Consider the following 9,154-nt stretch of genomic DNA (forward strand, 5'->3'; position numbering starts at 1 on the left):
CAAAGAAAGAAGACTAATTAATGATAGCAGCCTTCGGCACCCAGCTAAAACGAAGGTTAAACCGGGTGATGGATGCCCTGAAATTTGAATACCCAGATTATGAAAGACTTGAGAAGGGTGCCGAAGGTGTAAAAAGAAAGAGAGTTGTCAGTATTCTGAGCAGGCAAGCTGCTAGAATGGTGAAGGAGGATGAGAAGGCTTCAAAGAAAATAAAAACCACTCCTGAGCCGAAAGCTGCTGCTGCAAAGACGAGGAAGGCGGAAGGCAGAAAGCCCAGAGCCGAAGATAACCGAGGTAGCAGAGGAGACACCTTCGACGCCTCCTGCTGCCGAAATAAAATAAATTTTAAAGGTAATGACTAAATCTTTACCCGTCAAGCTGCTAAGTCCTCTGGGGCCAGAACTGATGAAACTTTTACAGAAGAAGGACGAGCCTTCGGCTACAAAGAAGAAGGCAGATGTATAGAAAAAACGAAGGATCGTTACTGTGATGCAAGCCATCGAACGGACGCAACCTTTGGCCTCGGCATCCAAAATAACACCCGTTGCAAGCACCGAGGTCGTAGCCAAAGCTAAAACCTCTGCCGAAGCTGCAGCTGCCACCGAAGCTGCCAACCTTGAGAGCACATTGTCTGGAATTGATAAATTACTATTGAATATGGCTGCGAAAGAAACAGCTGCGGCTGCAGAGATGGCCATGGCAATAGTGCCTGGCAAAGGGAAAAAGATTACCGACACCGCATCGGAGGAAATAGACTTTGACCTTCGGAACCTGGTCGGTCAAGAATTATTCGAGGCTGAAAAGGAGCTACAGGAATATGGTATATCCTGTGGCTTCCAGCCAGGAGCCATGCTCTTTGGTGGAATCGATGAAGGGGCCCTAGGATGTATTCGAGACCGCGCCGGGGCAAAGATAATCGGCACTCTTTCAAAGAGTGTCGGATTTCCGAAGCTTGAAGCTGACATCAGCGGCTACCGACGACAACATATCGTCGGCAGTTTGTTCTACTCTAATTTCAAGATAAAATTCCTTTTGCTAAGTTTCTTTTAATTTTGTGATGAAGCAAAGTTTTCTGATGAAGGCTTATTTCTACAGAGTATGCTGCTGAGTAAGGCGCTGAGGATGCAACAAGACCTCAAAGACAAGAAAAACAAAATCATAATCGAGGGCATGGAAAACAAGATTAAAGACTATGAAGCTTCTCTAGAGAAGAAAGACTTCCTGCTTCAGGCAATGGAGGGTTCACTTGCAGAAATTCAGGCCGAAAATGCTAGATTAAGCGAGGAACTTGTCCGAAAATCAGAGAGCTTCGAACAAGAGAAGAAAGATTTGCAGACAAAATACGAAGCTGAAGCTGACAAAAATACAAAGCTGCAACAAACTTTGAAAGAGCTTTGGAACATATGTTTGAACTTTGGCAACCCCTGCGTACAACGATTGAAAAGGGCCTTCAACTCGGTTGGAGCCAGCTCCGAAGAGTTTACCCCTTCAGCTAAAGATATTCTAAACACCTTCGAACACATTGAAGGCGAAGTTGAGGCGCTTGATGAAGTGATAGCCGGACACGGTGACTTCTGTGCCTTGCTGGCTTCTCGCTGCACGGCTGTAGCATTCGTGAAGGCTGGTTGTACGCACGAAAAAACGGTAAATAAACCAACCTTCAGTCTGTCTCCGACAGACTTGGTTGATATCCCCAGCGAAGCCCAGAGCATTGGAAATAGATTTATAACTCAAATTTGGGCTAAGGGTGGGCGAGAGCTGGCTGGTGATGAAGCCCGAAGCTTGCTTAAGCCGGTATGAAATTTATACCTGTTGGTTGCCTTAGCTCTTATAATTACTTTTTACCTTATACCGCTTGTTTGTCTGCAGGATGGTGGTGCCGAAGATTGATAATCCAAAGCATATTCCAAAGGCTGCTGAAGCTACTCTTTAAGCCTGCCTGTATAGAGCTTGGAAGCATTTGTATTATCTTTGTGAAAGAGAGTTGTGATCTCGAATTGAACAGTACTTTGTACCCTTGTCCATACCTTGTAATATATTTTTACCTTTCCATCCGTGTATAAGTTGCTTTGCTGTGGATGAAACTTTTATCTTTTGAGCCGAAGGCGAAAAACACCTTCCCTTCTTTTCGTACACAACGAAGCATGTTCTTGCAAAAAATGTGTGTGTTTTAAAACGAAGCTTCTTCGTGCCCATCGAAGCACTGTCATCGAAGATGGAGTGTTTCTGTTCGTGCTTCATGTTATGATGATGATGATCCTACGAATGTCTAAATGAATGTATGTATGAATGCAATGAATGATGTAATGTAATGTGCAAATGATTGTCCCAAACACACACGAAGCCACACCCAGACTCTGCATCCCCTTAGGAACGACTTTTGAGTCTTTAAGCTCTGCATCCCCTTAGGAATGACTTTGGAGCTTCTTCACCTTATATTTCGGTGGCATTTAAGCTCTGCATCCCCTTAGGAACGACTTTTGAGCTTCTTCACTTTCTATTTCGGTGGTATTTGGCTCTGCATTCCCTTAGGAATAACTTTTGAGCAGAAAACTTACTCTGCGCTCCCTTAGGAGCGACTTTTTGTAGCTTCGTCATGCTCTACATCCCCTTGGGGACGACTTTTGAGCATAAAACTTACTCTGCGCTCCCTTAGGAACGACTTTTTGTAGCTTCGTCATGCTCTGCATCCCCTTGGGGACGACTTTTGAGCAGAAAACTTACTGTGCGCTCCCTTAGGAACGACTTTTTGTAGCTTCGTCATGCTTTGCATCCCCTTGGGGACGTCTTTTGAGCTTCTCCCTGTTTTTTCTTTTTGCACTCGACGGTGCAAGCTCTGATTTTACATATTACATCTTTGGGGGATTTTGGCCCTTGTATTATGTAGGGCTAAATAAGAATGAAAAATTACAAGCTATGGCCCCATTAAAAACCTTTCTCCCCTCCTGAAAGGAAAAGGGTGCCATAGAAAAAATGGAAAAAGATTACATCAAATTACACATAGTACCGTCGAAGCTCATCCGCATTCCAAGATCTGGGTTTGTCGTTGCCATCCATATCCTTCAATCTGTAAGAACCGGGTCTTGACGAAGATACAACCAGAAAAGGACCTTCCCACTTCAGTTGTAATTTGCCCACTGTATCTGGGTTGGCCACTCTCCGAAGCACCAGATGCCCTGGCTTAATGTTTTTCAATCGAACCTTCCTATCACGCCACCTTATTGTTCTGGCCTGATATTTATTGATGTGTTCTATAGCCTGAAGTCTGGTCCCTTCTATAGTATCTTTTGTTGTTTGATAATCAGCTTCGGCGGCCGAAGCTGTTGTTCTTATTGATCCTGTCTTTGCTTCTTCTGGTGTTATTGCTTTGTCACCAAACAGGAGCTTGAAGGGTGTAAACCTGTTGACCTTGACACGGTTGTGTTGTGGCTCCACACCACTTTAACCAACTCATCTGGCCATTTTCCTTTGGGCTGGTTGAAGATTAACTTCATTATTCCTGTCATTATAATGCCATTTTCTCTTTCTACCAGTCCATTTGATTCTGGATGCCTTACTGATGCAAAATGAATCTTTGTACCAATTCGGTCACAGAAATCCTTGAATGTTTCGGCATCAAATTGTGTTCCATTATCCACATTTATTGCCTTCGACACACCGAAGCGGCAAACAATGTTTTGCTAAAGGAATTTCTGTACTGTGGCCGAAGTTATTGTGGCTAAAGGTTTTGCTTCGATCCACTTAGAGAAATGTTCCACTGCTACAACAACATATTTCAAATTTCCTTGTGCAGGTGGAAGTGGACCTAACAAATCCAGACCCCACCTTTACAGTGGCCAAGTTGGTTGTATTAACTGGGTTAGAGATGAAGGTTGCTTCTGGTCTCTTGCACATCTTTGTCAATTTTCACACTTTTGAACCAGATCTGCTGCATCCAAAGCTGCCTTCGACCAATAAAATCCTTGTCTGAAAACCTTCCCGAGCAGAGGCCTAGACCCAATATGAGATCCACATAAACTTGCATGTATCTCCTTCATTAGCTCTTGACCTTCGGTTCTGGATAAATATTTGAGTAGTGGTCTTGTTCTTGCTTCCATTCTTTTATTATAAACTTCGTCATCTGAAAGACAGTTACCTTGGAGGAAAGATATAATTTCAGTCCTCTAATCTTCACTATGTACAGGAGATATTGCAAGTACTGCTCTCTCCATAAGTTCAACCGAAGGTGCTTTTATTGTCTCAAAGAATACTTCTGAAGATAGAGGGAGCACCTGCACCGCTGACTTGACTAGCAGATCTACATGCTCATTTTTCCCTCTTGGAATATTTTTACAGAAAATCCTTCGAAAGAAGCTTCCAATCTTTGGACTATATCCAAATATTTTTCAAGCTTCGGATCCCTTGCCTTGCTGCTCTTGTCTACATGGCCAGAAATAACTTGAGAATCGATTTTAAGGACTTCCCTTCTTATTCTCATTGCCTTTAACTTCTGAAGCCCCAACAGAAGGGCTTCGTATTCAGCAATGTTATTTGTACAACTAAAGTCCAGCCTTGCTGCGTAGCATGTCCTGACTTTAGAGGGCGCTACTAAAATAGCAGCCGCTCCTACGCCGAAGGTTCCCCAAGAACCGTCACAGAATACTGTCTAGGCTTCGGTGTCTTTTATTGCTTCTTCTCCGTGAGCCCCTTGTGTCTAATCAGCAATGAAATCTGCTAACGCCTGGGACTGAATTGAGGATCTATGCACATAATCAATTGTAAATTCATTGAGTTCTGTAGCCCATTTTCCGATTCTTCCTGTAGTTTTTCTGTTTCTCATTATGTCCTTCAGAGGTTGTGATGAAGGTACAATTATATGATAGGCTTGAAAGTAATGCCGAAGCTTTCTGGAGGACATTAGCACAACATACAGTACCTTCTCCAATTCTGTGTAATTTTTCTTTGATAAACTGAGTACTTCGGAGACGAATTATACTGGTGCTTTTCTTTTTATTTGACCATCTTGCTTCTCCTGCACTAATGCCGCACTGACTGCAGAATGGGAGGCTGCTACATACAGGAGTAATGTAGTCCCTGACGAAGGTGGAGTTAAAGTTGTCAAGTCTATCAAGTATTGCTTTAGTTCTTCAAAAGCCTTTTGTTGAGCCGGACCCCATTGGAAAACTTTGGCTGACTTTAGTATTTCAAAGAATGGCAGATTCCTTTCTGCTGATCTTGATATAAATCTATTTAACGATGCCAGCCTTCCTGCCAATCGTGGAGCCCTCTTTTTTGAATTTGGCGGCTCCATCCGAAGGATAGCTTTGATCTTACTTGGGTTAGCTTCGATTCCCTTCGTTGATACCAGACAGCCAATGAACTTGCCCTTCTTTACTCCAAAAACAAACTTCTCTGGATTTAGCTTAAGACTAGCTTGCCTAAAATTGGCAAACGTCTCTTGCAAGTCAGCAATATGATTCTCTTGCTTCGTGCTTTTTACTATGATGTCATCAACATAAGTCAGCACATTCTTGCCTATTTGAGAGTGAAGGATCTTGGCTGTCATTCTGCTGAAGCTTCCTCCAGCATTCTTGAGCCCCTCAGGCATCCAAAGATAACAATAAGTACCACTAGGAGTTATGAAGCTTGTCTTTGGCTCATCTTCTTTCTTCATCCAAATCTAGTGATAGCCCGAGTAGCAGTGCAATAGACTCATGAGTTCCGAAGAAGCTGCTGCATCTACAAGGGAGTCTATTCTTGGTAGGGGAACTCGTCCTTCGGACATGCCTTGTTGAGATATGTGAAATCAATACACATTCTCCATTTTCCATTAGCCTTCTTCACCATAACAGTATTGGCTAGCCATTCTGGATATGTTACTTCTCTGATAACGCCAGCACTAAGAAGTCTCTTTACTTCATTCCGAGCACCTTCGGCTTTATCTTTAGACATTTTCCGAAGTCTTTGTTCCCTTGGCCTAAAAGATGGATACACATTGAGTGAATGTTCAATAACATCTCTGTTAACACCACAAAGATCATTAGCTGTCCAAGCAAAAACATCTTTGTTATTGAATAAAAATCTTAGCAGGGTCTTTTCTTGTTCATCAGATAACTGAGATCCCAGCAGTACCCTTTGATCTGCTATATCTTCACACAGGAGCATAGGCTTCGGCTGATCTGCCGAAGCGGCCTTCTCTCTTTTGTGTTTATATTGTTGACAACCTTCGGCTCAATCTATGTTATGGATGGCCTTTGAATCCGTCCAACTCCCTTCAGCCCTCCTGGCAGCTTCTTGACTCCTCTGAACAACAATGGGCCCTTGTTACGAAGGTATCTTCATGCATAAGTATGTTGGGTGAAGTATAGCTTCGAAGGCATTAAGCGTCCCTCGACCAATGATTGCATTGTATGGGTATTCCATGTTGACGATGTCAAAGACAACTTGTTCAGACCTTGTGTTGTGAACATATCCGAAGGTAACTGACATTGTCATTTTGCCAAGTGCCACAATCTGTCTTCCTCCGAAGCCACACAGAGGATGTGTAGCATCATAAATTTTGTCTTCTGGCTCTTGCATTTGTCTGAAAGCCTTTGCAAATATGATATCCGCTGCACTGCCTGTGTCAACCAAAACATTGTGAACCAGAAATCCCTTGATGACACAAGATATAACCATGGCATCATTGTGAGGATAGTCTTTAAGCTAAAGTTCCTCCTGGGAGAAGGTGATTGGGATATGAGACCACTTGGATCTGATGAAGGGTCTTTGCACCCCAACATGCTGCAGTCTTCTCTCTGCTTCCTTCTTATGCTTCTTGTTAGCTGGCTCTGAGCTTGAACCGCCTGTGATTGGGAGCACCAGCTTCATGATCGAAGGTGCTTCAGCTTGATCGTTGCACGAAGCCATTGTCACAATCAGTGGAAGTGAGTTCACCGGAGGTGGGCGCCAATGTTGGTCACTTGTTCTCAAATGCTACGAGTCAAGAACAAGGCAACACAAATGTTAATGGTTAAAGACCTTCGTCCTTCGAAGCATTATCTCCCTTAGGATATAATGATCATCAGACGAAGGTTATGAAGGACATACCTTCATAATCTCAATATGTTATGAAAAGCATGAACATATGTTACATACAAAGAATATGAATAGTCATATTAAATCATTAGATCATTTATATTTTCATTATATGATCATGAACAAACAATAACGACATTGAGTTACATTTATACCTTCGGCTTGACAGAAGGTAAGGATCCGAGAGTGACGTGCAAGTGAATACAAATCAACGTGAACAGTACGGGGGTACTGTTCATCTATTTATAGGCATGGGACGCAACCCGGTCAAAATTACATTTATATCCTTGATATCTAATTATAATCATTGCAAAAATTATCAGGGACTAAGCGGTCTTTTCCTCTTTAAGTCGGTGCTACCCTTCGTCTCAGATGTGTCATCATGCCGAAGCTCCCTTTATTACAGCTTCGGCATATATCTTCGTGTTGTGCCTGCTTGAATATGGCCCTACCGAAGGTGTTTTTGCTTAGAGGACCTTCGATGGAGAAGAAGGCCCCCAATAGGATACCTGTCATCCTCGAAGCCCGTGGGTTTCTCCACATACACCTCATCCTTGATTGGTATGTTTAGGAAAGCGCTCTTCACGTCCATTTGAAACAACTTAAAAAAATGGTGAGTAGCATAGGCCAATAATATGCGAATTGACTCAAGCCTAGCTACAGGAGCAAAAGTCTCCACAAAATCAAACCTGTGATTTGGGCATAACCTTTTGCCACAAGTCAATCCTTGTTTCTTATCCGTAACCCATGTTCATCTTGCTTGTTGTGGAACACCCACTTGGTTCCCACAACGTTCTACTTCGAACATGGCACTAGGCTCCACACTTCATTTCTCTTGAAGTTGTTGAGTTCCTCCTACATGGTAAACACTCAGTTCAGATCTTGTAAGGCTTCTTCTACCCTAAAAGGCTCAATTGAAGAATCAAACGAGTAATGCTCACAAAAATTAGCTAATCGTGAACGAGTAGTTACTCCCTTGCTGATGTCACCTAGAAACTGATCCACTGGATGATTCCTTTGGATGGTGGCCTGGACTTGAGTTGGAGGTGCATGTGGTACTTCTTCCTTCTTGTCCTTTTCTTCCTATGCCCCCTTGATTCATGTCTTCCTCTCGAGGTACCTATTCCTCAACTTGAGTTGGGGGTTGCATCATTGTTGAGGAGGATGGTTGATCCTGTTCTTGTTGTTCTTGAGGTCGCACATCTCCTATTGCCATAGTTCTTATTGTGGCCGTTGGAACTTCATCTTCATCTATATCATCAAGATCAACTTGCTCTCTTGGAAAGCCATTAGTCTCATCAAATATAACATCACTAGTGACTTCATCCAAACCCGAAGATTTGTTGAAGACCCTATATGCCTTTGTATTTGAATCATAACCTAGTAAAAACCCTTCTACAGCTTTGGGAGCAAACTTTGAATGCCTACCTCTCTTAACCAAGATGTAGCACTTGCTCCCAAATACACGAGAGTATGAAACATTGGGTTTGTTACCGATTAGGAGTTTGTATGACGTCTTCTTGAGGAGGCGATGAAGATAGAGGCGGTTTATGGCAAGCTGTATTCACGGCTTCCGACCAAAACCGCTCCGGCGTCTTGTATTCTCCCAGCATCGTCCTTGCCATATCGATGAGTGTCACGTTCTTCCTCTCTACCACACCATTTTGTTGTGGCGTGTAGGGAGCGGAGAACTCATGCTTGATGCCTTCCTCCTCAAGATATTCTTCCACTTGAAGATTCTTGAACTCAGATCCATTATCGCTCCTGATTTTCTTCACCTTGAGCTCAATCTCATTTTGGGCTCTCCATAGAAAGTGCTTTAATGTACTTTGGGTTTCTGATTTATCCTGCAAAAAGAATACCCAAGTGAAGCGGGAAAAATAATCAACAATTACAAGACCATACTTACTTCCCTTGATGCTAAAATAAGCAACAGCCCCGATGAGATCCATATGGAGAAGTTCTAGTGGTCTTGACATTGTCATCACATTCTTGCTTGGATGAGTAGTTCCCACCTGCTTCCCTGCTTGGCACGCTGCACAAGGTCTGTCTTTCTCAAAACAGACATCCGTTAGTCCTAACACATGTTCTCCATTTA

This window comes from Zea mays, chromosome 8 (genome assembly GCF_902167145.1).
Source record: "Zea mays cultivar B73 chromosome 8, Zm-B73-REFERENCE-NAM-5.0, whole genome shotgun sequence".
NCBI classification, from domain to species: Eukaryota; Viridiplantae; Streptophyta; class Magnoliopsida; order Poales; family Poaceae; genus Zea; species Zea mays.